Source organism: Taudactylus pleione, unplaced genomic scaffold, assembly GCF_031769625.1.
Source record: "Taudactylus pleione unplaced genomic scaffold, aTauple2 ptg000218l, whole genome shotgun sequence".
In the NCBI taxonomy this organism is placed as follows: Eukaryota; Metazoa; Chordata; class Amphibia; order Anura; family Myobatrachidae; genus Taudactylus; species Taudactylus pleione.
In genome coordinates this window covers 4426105-4440152 of record NW_028284620.1, presented here as the reverse complement: position 1 = coordinate 4440152, position 14048 = coordinate 4426105, and the positions used below count along the sequence as shown (strand labels likewise).

The following is a 14048-nucleotide window of genomic DNA, read 5'->3' as shown; positions in this document are numbered from 1 at the left end:
GGTAATAATGATGGTAAATAGTTTCTAGTGAGCATGATAAAATGAGCTGAGGGCTGTATAAGCACAAAGCTATATAAGTGGCCTCATTTTTTGTAATTGGTTAGAGGTTAGGAACCTGTTGCTTGGTAGATTGTTTAGTTCGTTGGTATTGATTGGTCAAAAGAATCGGCCTATGAGTAGGGTATGGGGCGTATACTTTTGAAGGGGCTATTTAAGGAGGGATTTGAATATGGTACTGCCTCTTTTCAGATTGGAAGTCCCACCCACCTGCCCTTAAGTTATATGTTTGTTTGTCTTACTAACCTTTAGGTAAAGTTAAGTTGAGTCAGAAGGCGGGAGGGCACTACTAGCCAGCAGCCACATGTGGCATAAGTGATCGATGTGGGGCACTTGTCCTTTTGAAAGACGACGGGAGTGTCCTACCCCTGCGGGAGGACAGTGGGCATTTCCTTGCGGAGAGTCCATACTGTGCTAGAGTAAAGGGTGGTGAGTCCTTCACAGCGCAGGTATACCATTATAGAGAGGGCGTTTTAGTCGTCCCCCAATTTTTAAGAGTGTCAATTGGCTAGAGCAGGTTCTTGGTACCATCCTTCTTTGCCACCATTATTGAATTAAAATTAATTTATAAGTAATAAATAAATAACGTTGATCTTCAAACCAATGCAGTGGTGTCATTGTCGTAATTTATAGTGTTAAGTTAGCTTAATGGTTTGTATCCATGTGTTAATTGCAATAAATTAATGGGCGCCTTATGTATAGCATACAGTATGTGCTCTTTTTTTGTTTTAAAACTGTTCAGAGTAAATAACAGTGCACCACCACAATTAAATGTTTATATGTTTGTTATTTTGTTTTTAGGTCGATAACAATGAATTTAATCACTAAATGAACCTTATACATTTGGAGTGGTGATCCCGGGGATGAAACTATACATCAATGCTGGTAAGCTTTTTCATTACTATTAATAATGCATAAATTCATATTTTTAAAATGATTTCCATTTTTTCCCCCTGAGATAGCAGAATGAAAAAATTATAGTCGTACATTCAACTGCAGTGATGCTTCATGTTAAATGAGCTTGTTGTGCGTTAACGTGTGACTGCAATTTAGTTTTACATTCGGCCTGAACATAGCACACAGATTATGTGAATAGAGCTCGTGTGAACCTGGTGGAGAAGTACACATAGCAAACATATTGGGAGTTGGGCAATGATTGCATGAGAGACTAAAAGTTATTTCCATAGCCAGTTCAATGCTCTTTATATACAGTGTGTACTTATATGCAACTAGTGTCCCAATTCCACATGTTGTGAGTGCTCCAGCTGAGCATATTATCAGTAACAATGATGGGGACTCATCTTTAAAAGGAATGGACCCCTAGCTGAATGTAATCATTTGTTGCTATAAGCTGAGAGGCTTGGCCAGCCAGTCAAACCTTGCCAAAAGTGGCCTCACAGGTGTTGATATCATGTTCTGTCAGGCACAAATCACAGCTGCCAAGTCTCCCAAATGATCACAATAAATAATGTGATAGATGGATAGGTTTTGGTTAGTACTTAGGGGCATATTTATATCAATCCACAAATAAACTGTGGTTATGATTTATAAAATTTGACTGAATTCCCAATGCAACATTTGAAAACATTGCAAGAATGTATAAACAATCTCATCACGGGACAGAACTTTAGAGATAGCTCTGTCCCTTCAAATCTTCTCCCTGCACAGGGAAATAATACCCTGAGAATGTGTCTACGTGTGCGCTGGAAACCCTGCCCCTGCTGTCAGTCCTGCTGTACTGCGTCATGAGTACAGCAGGAGTTTATAATAGGAAATATATAAAATGAAGCTTACCTGCTCCAGGATTGTTGAGCGATGGGCTTCTTTTCTTTTCTAAGACCAAATCAACTGATCTGTGAGGTGCAGTGAAAGTCCTGACCAGCATCTGCACGGATCAGCTGACTGGGGTCACAGAAGAGCCCACCCATCACTGATCCCTGGGTCAGCATGCAGGTAAGTTTATTTTATTATTTTCTATTTTAACTCTTTAATTTTCTCTGTGGTCTATTTAGACATACAGGCTGATCACAGAAACCAGCTTCATGTCAACATGCAGGAAGGGCAGAGCAGGCAGGAGTAAGGTAAACGGGGGGAACCCTGTATAATGCCATCTGAAGATGGCGTTATTATCGCAAGGCTCCCCCTGTTATTATTTTACACTTTACCTTTAGTAAATCTGAAACTAATTGCATTTCCCATTACAAGTATGGGAAATGCAATTTGCCTACTAAAAGAATGCAAATTTAAGGGCTTGGAGGAGTTTTTTTTTTTTTTTTACAATAATTCCTGCATACATTACTGTAGATGATACAAAAATAATGCGAAAAGGGTGTGAAAACACCTGTTTTCATATTGTTTTAGTAAAATTGTATTGATAAATATGCCCCTTAAGCACAACAGGTGTTGTTGAATTAGCAAAGGGCCTATATGCTTTAGGTCATCCACATCTTTTATGTAGTTAGAAAATTGTTAAACATTTAATTTTTGATGGATCACACATACGCTGTAGACCTGGAACCACTGACTTGAGCTTCGCTGTCCACTTACAAAAATAAATATATTGTTTTTTCTCTATCAGTATTCAATATGATTACTAGCATGTATTTGCATCCTGAGATGGGCATATTAAGAATGCTGTGGTATGTGTGCCGGGAAGCCGATGGACGGAATCCTGATCGCCGGCTTCCCGACTGTATAATCCTGGCAAGGGTTAAACGACAGGCGTCAAAGTCCCGACGCCTGTCATTTTCCTTACACCGGGAGCCCGACACTCAGCTTATCAAAGGTAAGCCGGGCGACGGGTGCAGACAGCCGCGGGGGGGGAGGGTTAGGTTTAGGGTTCCCGGGCGGGACTTAGGGTTAGGCACCCCCCCGGGAGGTTAGGTTTAGGCTAGGGGAAGGGGAGGTTAGGGGGTAGAATAGGTTAGAGAATACTTACCTGGGGACAATGGGGATTTTCAGTGCTGCCGGGATGCCGCTGTCGGGATTTGAACCACCGGCCGTACCACCTGATCGTTTTTAAATAGGCTATGTTTCTCCTGGCAAATCTCTTTGCTGGTGGGGGATACCACTGGCTCCTCATAGATAAGGCAATGCCTTTATCCCCAAACACATGTTTTTGTGAGAAATAAGGATTTTTTCTATTTACCACAATGTTGTAGGTTGAGGAAATACATAGATAAAGCATTAGATAATAGAATAGTTGTTATTCCTTATTTCTCATGCTATCCAGCATAGTTACCCATGAAACCATTCCGAAGCTCTTTCAAGTGTAAATTTGATTAAGTTGACCCTAGAGAAAGTAAAATCATTCAGGAAAATGTATGCGCTGTAGCTCTATTTATTAAAAATCATTTTGAGTTCACAGAAAGCCAGAGCAAAGAAAAACAGTACAAAAAAAATAATAATAAAAACTAGTGGTTTGCTCATCTCTTTAAAATCAAACTCATTTTATCTGATTCCATTGAGAACACAGTGGATAAAACTGCTTTACTGATAAATATGTAGCTGAATCCATGGCAGCTTTCCATTAAGGATGGTTATTGTTTTCAAATAAATTTATAGAATACTTATGTTTATTTTATTTTAGGTGCATGCCACTCATCCATGTTTTTGTGCCTAAAATTATTTCTACTTATGTTGTTTCTATTGCTCATTATGGAGCATATATAATTACAAAAAAAAATTTTGCTGTCTGTATTTGCTGAAGAACTAATATTACTTATTACAGCAAGGGACCATCACCGGGATGTGTGCTCACATAACACCCCATCTCAGTTATGAGTATAAAGGTGATAGAATTCTATCAATTTGCTTCCACATTCAGATCCAGCTGTGCATAGCAATCATCGCCAGCTACTGGGAAGGGATGTGATGATTTTTCTCTGGCTGAGCTGCTCCATCGATGTATATAATTATGATTAACATAGTTTTCAGATGGCTTTATTTAATGCAGGTAAGCTCCAAAAGCCTTTGGCTCTCGAACATTGTTAAATTACACTACTGCGATTTACTGCAACATGTCTGCGGTATGCTGTGGCTTTGTGTCAAATGCAGGAGATATCTTAAATCAGTGGATCTCAACTCCAATCCTCAAATACCCCCAGTGGGTCATGTTGGAAGAGAGAAACTGGAAAAAGCCTCTCTAATGTAATCTCCATCTGAACGCTGCAGGATTGTCAATATTCTCCTTATTTAGTGGTAGTGATAATTAAAAATAGTGGGAAGTAGTCCTCTTCCTTCTGTATAATCTAGGTTATAGCAAACTGTGCTGCAAATTGTATCAGAGTCTGAACCACCGGATTACGGCGTCCTGTAGTGTCTGGTGTCCGTGTGGGTATTCTGTTGGTCTTCTTTGCAGGGACTTGAGGGGTGAAGTGAGAATAGGCCGGGTGCATATAGTGAAACTCTTGGTCTAGCCTCGATGTCCATAGGGACTGTCTGGGGTAAGCAGCTGCCAGCCGGCGAGCCCCCGGGTGACCGTGATATGGACTGAGGCCGTCATCTGGGGAGGGGATAGTACGGTGTTGGTTTTTGCAAACCGTTGCCGTAAACTCCCTCCACTTAAGGGACTCATCTTGTGCTCCTCTCACTGTCTGTCTCCTGCGCACACCGATGGCTGGAATTATTTAAGGGTTGGATTTGAGGAATAATGTCTTATATATATCCTGCATAAGGCACTAATCTGCTGTTTCCACATGATTTACGGGACAGAAGTGCTTGGTGAATAAACTTCTATATGCATTATACAGGAGATTTTGATGGCTAACTGCAGTTTCATATTTTCATTAGCACTACTGTTGTCTTGCAGGGTATGAACATATAGAACAAATTAATAATGTCAGGAAAACAGTCAAAAATAATAAGCACAATAATATCACTGGATTAGATCATTAATGAGATTTTTTTCACTTTGAAAACTGTCCATTGATATTAGCAAAAAATGTAAAATGGTTATAATTTTAAATGATCTGTAGGTTTTTATATGTATAAATTACCAAACGCTTTACATTATACTGTAGTAGATGTCATACATTATTTTTGAGATTTGTTTGTTGGGTCATTTGATGAATTAAACTTAACAGAACTAGAAAAAGTTTAAACATACTGAAACAGTAGAGATCAATGGCCGATAGTGTGGCATTAACATTAAAAGAGAGAGATAGGGGTGATAGTGAGAGAAAGAGGAATAGAAGGGGAAAAGGACACGTCTATTTCTTGGGCTGATTTTGTTTAATCTTTAGCTTTATATGTTTTTCTTGGCTCTGGCAGCATCATGTTTTAAATGATTGTGCTGGTTGAATGAACTAGCAGTTCTAGACGAATGTTTATTGTCAGCCAAAACAGAATTTATCAGCCCTAACAATGTAGCTGTTTCAGGTTTATCCACTTATTAGAGAATTTTTGTATTCATTTTCTTGAAAGTTGTCCATCGAGACCATTCGTGAATCTTATTTATGAAGTTTTTTTAAGTTAGTAATTATTTCTAGGGAGCCTACTCATTATTCTTAAAAGTAGGAGAAAATATAAATTTTCACCTACTTTTGTAAACTTTAAGTGCTAGCCCCATACTAGAGGTAATTGCAGGATATTTCACTGAAATCCCCTTCTTTCCTGTCATCCTAAAAGTAGAGTGTGGCCCCCATGCACTAGTATAGGGACTGCCTCATTTCCCAATTCATCAAACTCAGAAAAAAGACAGAATTGCAGTAACAGACGCCATCTTCAGATGGCATCCATTCTCGAAGTCTTGATCCTTCACCATTTAGATCCTTCTGCTCCATCGGCTCACAATTTTTACTAAATAATAGGGCCTTTTAAGACTGGAGGGGGCCTGTATACTGGTGTCTGTGGGCCCCTGAAAAAGTGGCACATGTGCAGACAATCACAAAAACGGTATTGAAAGAGAAAAGCTAATGGATTAATATCTGCATGTTCCAATGATAAAAAAGAAAAAAAAAGAAAATCTAGATGGATGAGCTAATTTTATACCTACTTCTTGATTGACTCTGATAGTTATGGTAAATACAACACTCTGTATGTAACACTGTGCATGCTGAAATTATGTAGGCTATCACCCCCCTCTATATAAAGGTCTTTACTGTCCTCTTTTATGACTCTTATCAGGGAACGTACAATGAATGAAATCCATAAAAGGTTGAATTATAAGTAGAAAAAATAATTAGACACAGTCATCTGGGCATGTAGCTGTGTTCCTTTTTTTTTATTAGACATTTATGCTCAAGGATAATTCCTGCCATTATCACTAAAAGGAAAACATTACATCAGTTGCTAGGAAATGGCCATTTGTATTTTCAGGGAGAAATTACTGTACATGATTTTAGTCAGTGACCTTAGAATTACAGTCTGACTATAGTTACCGCTGTCTACATCATTAAATTTACAGAGTTTTATTAATGCATCTCAATGACTTGGTATTGTTTCCACTAGAATAAAATAGAAACTTTATTTTCCCTTTATGGAGAATTTAGATTTTTCATGTAATTGTAAGTAACTAATTGTCCATATAAACATTTGTATGGCTCTGGGTGTTTTTGTTATGGAGGTGTTTTTGCAGGAGGTTAAGAAAAGCTAAATTCAATAAAGCCTGCAAAATAGATTTAGAAGTCAATTTGTACACAGTCATCTGGAGAACAGTCTGAACAACATGTATATGTCAACCGGCCACTGCAAACACCATTAACATTCACTGCCTGACCAGTTTTTTAATCCAGCCCAATTTAAAACATATTGATTCTTATTGAACTCTTGGGTCCACATGGTGATGATGATCCAATTTGTAAAAAAAAAATCATTTCTGTGAATAGTTTAAGTAAGTGTTAACCCATTTCTGTAACTAATTTTTAGTAAGACAAATAAGTACATTAGGTCAAGCACTACAAGTAATTCTAATTTATCTTTCTACTGTAAGTACATTAAACCCTCAATTGATTAATCAATTTATTAACTAATGTTTATGAGTAATTATCATTATTTTGAGTATGACATTGCTTTTAAATAACAAGCTGTAAACTAACATATACTGTGTGTGCATGTTCTACTATGTTATTAAAATATATTAATATGCCCCATGATTAAATTATTATTCTTGTTTTGTATGTCACTACAGTTCTCCACAGCGGAGGACAGTGGGGAAAACAAGACATATGTAAAATTGAGAGATATGAAAACAAAGGGTTTGGAGGATCCTGCTCAGGGGCGTTTTAAGAGAGGAGGGGATCATGTGCAGACTCAGTGCGGGCCTCCTCCTCTCTCTGGCAGTGCCACGGTGCAGTAGATTCTGCCTTAGTGCCAGAATTTACTGTGCATGCGCGAGTCACCGGGAAAATGGCCACTGCCATTTTCCCAGTGATTTTTGCTGGTCTGCAGCGCTGGCCCGGCGCTGCAGAGCAGCACTCTGGAGATTACAGACAGGTAAGTATAAGACTATATGAGTGCAGGGTGTGCGGTGTGGGCCCCCTTGGACCCAGGGTCCCTGCACCCATTATAGATATGCCCTTGGTCCTGCCTATGAGAGAAGTTACATTCTAATTGAATGGTAGCACATCTGAAAGGAGAGGAGGGAGATTGGGACAGTTGTGTGGGTGCATTATTGTGGGTAATAAAGGTATGAGTTGGGTAAGGTCAAGTAAAGAAAGTAGTTTTCAGAGAAAGATGTAAAGGTTTTGGGAAAGTCTGATTGGCTTTGTATCTGAAGCTTGACCTGGTTCTACTTGGAGTCCCCTAAATATTGGTGTGTTCAGATTTCAGAAAAACCAGACCCGCACATCTCTATTTTTAGGAGGTGCTCCAACAAGTTTTATTACTGCTTTATCTATTCTCTGTATCTCTACTGTATATTGTAACCATAATATTTGTTTTGTTTTTCCAAAAGTTCTATTTTGGCCGTTCCTGAGCACAGATAATATTTTTCTAAAATTAGCAGCATAACTCTTCTACAGTCTGGCAAACGGGATGTAGTCAGCATACCGGCTCCGGAATCCCGACAGTGTCAGGATCCCGGTGTCAGAATCCTGACCGCCGGCATCCCGAAGGTAAGTATTGGGAGGAGGGTTAGGCTTAGGCATCAGGGAGGGGGAGGTTACGGTTAGGCGCTAAGGGGGGAGGTTAAGTTTAGGCACTAAGGGAGGAGGGTTAGGGTTAGGCACCGGGAAGGGGGAGGTTAGGGTTATGCACTAAGGGGGGCAGTTAGGGTTAGACACCAGGGAGGGAGGGTTAGGGGTGAGGGCAAGTGATACTGAATTAGAACCTCTATACACTCCTTCCTATACCTTCTAATATCCTGCCTATACCTTCTAATATCCTACCTATACCTTCTAAGGATGACGCTAATTTGCGTACGCAGTCATACAGTAAATAAAGACTTCAGACCTAGAATCTGTGGTTCCAAATCACAAAGTATTATTCAAGTAAAATTACAGTCAGTTACACGCTATTGATCCAAACACAATTAGACGCAAAGGAATTATACAGACCCAAGTACAGTATACATACGCAGCGCTTCCGGACCAGATGTTAGGCATCAGCAAGAAACCCCTCGTCAATCAGCATTCAGCACGAAGACTAAGACCCAGTGTTGGAGCACACATATTTATACCCCCCAGAAATAGACAACACAATAGAGAAGTTTGTTGCTGATGCCATTGGTTCCCAAGGGGGATGCATCTGTTACAGAGCATTTAACAGGCTGATTCAAATTGACACAACCAAGCCTCTAACAACTGGGGGTCTCTGGATTCCCGCCTCATGCAACATCCTAACAGTTGTTCATATAATATACATTTTGTTGCTTGAAGTCTCTGCGGTCCATAAGTTGAGAATGCATGATGCGATCTTCACACCGATGATACCGGAATACTGTGGAAAGAGTACGCATCAGTACAAAACCAAACACGGCTTACTTAGCATGTATAAAACCTTAATTACCAAATAATCTTTATTTCACAGCATTTATACTAAATGAACAAACTTAAATCTTATACTTTAAAGCTTATGGAACATTGTATGTGAATATGTAATGTGTGAGTATGCGGGGTTTGATATAAGGATGCTAGTTAACTTGGGACAGATGCATGCGCATGTAGCTAATAAACAGCGTTTTCATTCAGGGTCTTATGCATTCGCTAATATGTGACTAGTTAACAGTGCAATTGTGCGTATTAATGTGTATATGAGAAATGGTGAAAGATGCAATCGCATGGTGCTAATAGTAATATCGCCATATGTACTTAATTGTGAGTTTATCTAAAATGGCGCTTGGGCGGCCATTCGCAAAATGGCGTCTTGCGATCTAATTTCCAAGATGGCGTCTTGCGGCCAGTCGCAAGATGGTATCGCTGCGATCCAATTTTAAACTGATCCTGTCTCAGCCAATTATCCAGCTTCGACACCTTACTTACATAGAAGGGTCGGGATTCTGATTGTCGGGATGCCACTGTCGGTATTCTGACCAGCGGCATCCCAACTTCCAGGGTTGGGTATGGGATCCCAGCGAACTACACATATGCTTTCAAATGGTTCTACTTGAGTAATGATTTAATTTTATTTGCTACCAAACAGTACAGGCCCATATTGTTAACTGAGCCATTTAACCGACTCTCAGCCAATAAACACTGTAGATCTGATTGTAGTAAATTGAAATTATTTAGTTACATATATGAAAGCTATTTACTGGAATGATATTAGATGCAAATAAACACAAATAAAACATCTCCTTTATAAACTATAATTATCATCCACATTTCAATATAATAATTAAGTCCGCTTTATTTTATTTTTTATTTTCTATTCAAATATTCATATGCAAAATATTTTACATGTGTCATAAAATAGCTATTAGTAGATAAAGTATTCTGTAGCACTAAACTAATCAGGCTGTGCAATGAAGGGCTGCTAATTATAGTAAAGAATGATCCATTTTTTATGTAATGATTATATATATGTTGTGCCAAAACACTTATATAATTACATACAAAATCTTAAACATTTATACAGTATAGCAATCAATAATTATAATTACCAAATTGTATTTACATTGAACATGGTATTATTTCTCCAATTTAGAAAATGTATCATTTATTTAAAGAGTTAAAAATATATATTTGGTGTCATTTTTAGATGTCAGATTATGTACCCTACAGTATGAAAATTAAAATTAGGGTTTCTGGTAATAATTATTTGTGAATTTACATTTGATAACTGTGCAACTATTATAGCATTTGCAGGTATTCATTGGGGGGGGGTAGTGTTTTTGAGAATCATTACTAGGATCAAAAGTTGCCCTTTTCTACATTATGAATAAAGCACACCATGCTGTGAAAGACAATATTAGTATCTAATCATTATGCAGGGACAGGTTATGGGTTATGAAGATGGCTGTGAGAGATGTTTGGGAAAATTGAGTGCAAGCATCATATTACATTTTTACATTTATTACCTATACATAGAAAGTGACATTTTTGGGACAAGAGTGAGAGCAAATAATCAACAACACTTAATTTGCAATCCACAGGATATAGGAATGATTCGGATTTGTAACCGTCACAGCTTTCCTTATATGACAAAGTTGCAATATTAACTAAAACTACAGTATACACAGATGGAGCTACATTTTTCACTTCATCTAAAAAATCCAGAACTATTGGTGTTCAACAACCCCTATCCTAGACTATATTACCAAATATATAGGCATGTACATGTTTCAATTCATAAACTTCCTCTTTTGCTATAATGAACAAAGCTGTATTGTATTTTCTTACGTTGTACATTTTTCCCATTCAAAGGATTCATATTATTATTATACCAATTGGACTGAGATTCTTGAAATGCTCAACATTTTTTGTAATCTGAATTCTACAAGGCCATATGAGGAGAAATAATGGTGACAAAGAAATACAGACTATTGGAGTAAAAAGGGCCAGACAAAAATCAGTGCCCAATTTTATATAAATAAATAGAAATCTTTATTTAAAAAAATAGAAATCTTGTGACAGCATGAAATATCAATTAGATCATATGTTACTTTATGTAGCATTTCAGATCAATTGTTGGTGTACGGGTATCAAGAAGGTGGCTGATTTATGTAAATTAACATGATACCAAAACTAGTTGTTTTCATTAGAGGCTCATTGATTTACATAATGTATAAAGTGTCTATAGGTTGGCACTGATGAGCAATAATTAAAAGTCTATTGTGCAGAACATGCAGCTGTGAACATTTGCTTGGCAGAGTTGTTAGTTGATTATGAATTTAATAGATAAATTCTTAAGTCTTGCAACCTGATATTTTTTTCAAAGCATTTTGTAACAAATATGTGCAAATAATCATTTCTTTTATATGTTTACTTCATTTGGGATATAGCTAAAAAAACCTACGATCAGGATGCCGGCTGCTGAAATCACAGCATCGGAATCCCGAACTGTGGACACAAGACAGTCGGGATCCCAACGGCCAGCATCCCGATCGCAAGTACAGCAGACGCCCTTAGCTGTAAGCTGTGGTGGGGATGGGGGGGTTAGGTTTAGGCCCTCCAGGGAGGTTAGGGTTAGGCTGTGGGAAGGGGGGGTTAGGGTTAGGCACTAAGGAAGGAATGTTAGGTTTTGGGACTAACCGGGAGGGTTAGGGTGTGGGGTAGGGATGGTTAGGGTTAGGATAGAGAAAAGGAGAGTTAGGGGGTGAAGGGGGGGGATTGCATAATTACCTATCCCTTGTCAGGATCTTTAGCACCGGGATGCCGCTGTTGGGGTTTTTACAGCTGGCATCCCAAGTGCCAGTATTCCATACCCAATCCACTTCATATATATGATTGTATTTTATTTTGTTTTTAATTTTTTTTTATTTTTTATTCATGCAATTTAGTTCTAAAAGGCCAAGTAGAAAGTAGGTACTGTATTATAAGTTCAGTTGTGGGACTTTTTTCTATTTTTAATCTTCATTTTGTTCATACAATTCTACTCCAAGCCCTAATTATCACATATTTGTTAGTAATCAGATCACATTTCCCATAATTGTAATGGGAATTGTGATTTTCCTGAGATTTATTAAAAATAAATTGTGAAAAATTACAGGGGAAGCCGTGTGATAATAACGCTACCTAGAGATGGCTTTATCCAGGGTTTCCCCTGGTTCCCCGACTCCTGCTCTGCTCTAACAGGCAGTCTCCCAGATCCTGCACGGTGAACAGCTGACTGGATCACACTGCAGGATGGGAGACCAGCTGACCAGAGCCCCAGTGGACATCACCAGATCACTGATCACCAGAGGTAAATGTAATCTGAGCGAGGGGGTCGGGGGGGGGAGGGTGTTGCGGTATCCGGCGGCGGCTGCATGCAAAACCAGTCTCCCTGTATTTTTTCCAAAAAATACCGGTTGAAATTTGCGGATGGGATTCGCAGGGACAAGCTCTGTCCTTGCAAGGAATTTTTGATAAATTCCTGTGATATTTCCTAAATTCACAATGCAAATTTAGTCAGAAATATCACACTACAACCACATTTTAAATGCGTATTATAGTAAATAGAGTCCTTAGTTATACAGTAAGACTAAATTCATGAGTCTCTCTGGCAGTCACCTCTGAGGAATAGACAGGAGTAGTTTTGTATTTTAAGCATGGAACTATAAATTATGGAAAAATCCTGAAAGCAAAATACTTCAGGATATAGCAAAGTTGACTTTGTTGAGAGATTTTTACACTGGTGTGCAAAGCAACTCCAGAATACTATTCGGTACTTTATCTTTGGGAAATGGGATCAGACCTAAAACAAAACTGGCAATTAACCAAACAAAGAGGTAGAAAGGATCTTCTCACAAGCTGACTAATATGTTATAGACCTTCAATTTTTGCTATTTATTTTAGAATGCCAGAGTTGATAAGAAGTAGCAGTACAAGTAGTATAGTGTATGTTATAAAAATCAGAGTTTAGAAGCATTAAAATATGTGAGTCCTATAATGCATAGCGGAAAATTCCAAAAGTGAGTTGTGTCCCTGGAGAAGTCTCATATTAGTGTAAGGTGGCTAGACATGAGGTGTGACGCTGGTCCGAGCTAGATCTAAGAAGTTGTGAGGGATAGTATTTTCATATGAGATTTATGAAGAGTTGGTGTTGTTAAGTACCTTGTAAGTTAAGGGTGAGTCAGTTGAATTTGATTCCAGAGGAAATGGGTAGGCAGTGTACGGATTTGCAGATTTGTGGAGTGGATGTGGCTCTGTCTGGCATAGAATATTTGTAATGATGATACATGGGTTAGAGCAATGCAGCATAGATGGAGGTTGCAGTAGTCAAAGTGGGAGATGAGAGAATGAATAAGTTTTGATTTTATCTTGGGTATGAAGTGAGAATTCTGTTAATATTTTGAAGGTGACATTGTTATGGCTGAGAGAGTGATGTGAGTAATATTACAGACTAAAGTGTAACATCATGTATGCAGGGTTGGGAGATTGAAGAAATTGTGATGTTATTAATAGTGGGTGAGATATAAGGAGAGACAATAACTCTGGAAGAAGGGAACATGATAAGCTCTGTTTTGGATATGTTAAGCTGTAGTTGGCTTTGGGACATGCATGTGGACAGAGCAAAGAATAATTTGGTTTCACAAGATAGTATTAATAAGGGGATGCTGTCAGGAAGCCAACAGTCGAAATGGGGAAAATGGGAAGGGGAGGTTAGGGTTAGGCACCCCCGGGGGGAGGTTAGGGTTAGGCAACCCCCAGGAGACTTAGGGTTATGCTGCAGGGAAGGGGGGGTTAGGTTTAGGCACTTAGAGGGGGGTTTGGCACTTGGGGGGAGGTTAGGGTTAGGCACCCCTAAGGGAGTGTTAGAGTTAGGGGGGGAGTAAAGTTAGCGATACTTACCGTATATACTCGAGTATAAGTCAACCTGAATATAAGCCGAGGTACCTACTTTTACCCAAAAAAACTGGGAAAACTTACTGACTCGAGTATAAGCCTAGTGTGGGAAATGGCAGCAGCTGG

General features: G+C 38.7%; 1 protein-coding gene across 2 annotated transcripts in view; it reads left to right on the top strand.

The window, feature by feature from the left end:
* The window catches only part of SGCZ (sarcoglycan zeta), a 1038602-nt gene that overhangs the window by 270132 nt on the left and 754422 nt on the right, over positions 1-14048 (top strand). Inside the window, exon 2 of one of the 2 annotated variants that reach the window (XM_088478799.1) lies at positions 859-942. The exons of the other annotated variant lie outside the window; for it this stretch is intronic. The gene's annotated coding sequence lies outside the window, so the exon portion shown is untranslated. The remainder of the gene's footprint in view (positions 1-858; positions 943-14048) is intronic. 2 annotated transcript variants of the gene reach the window in all.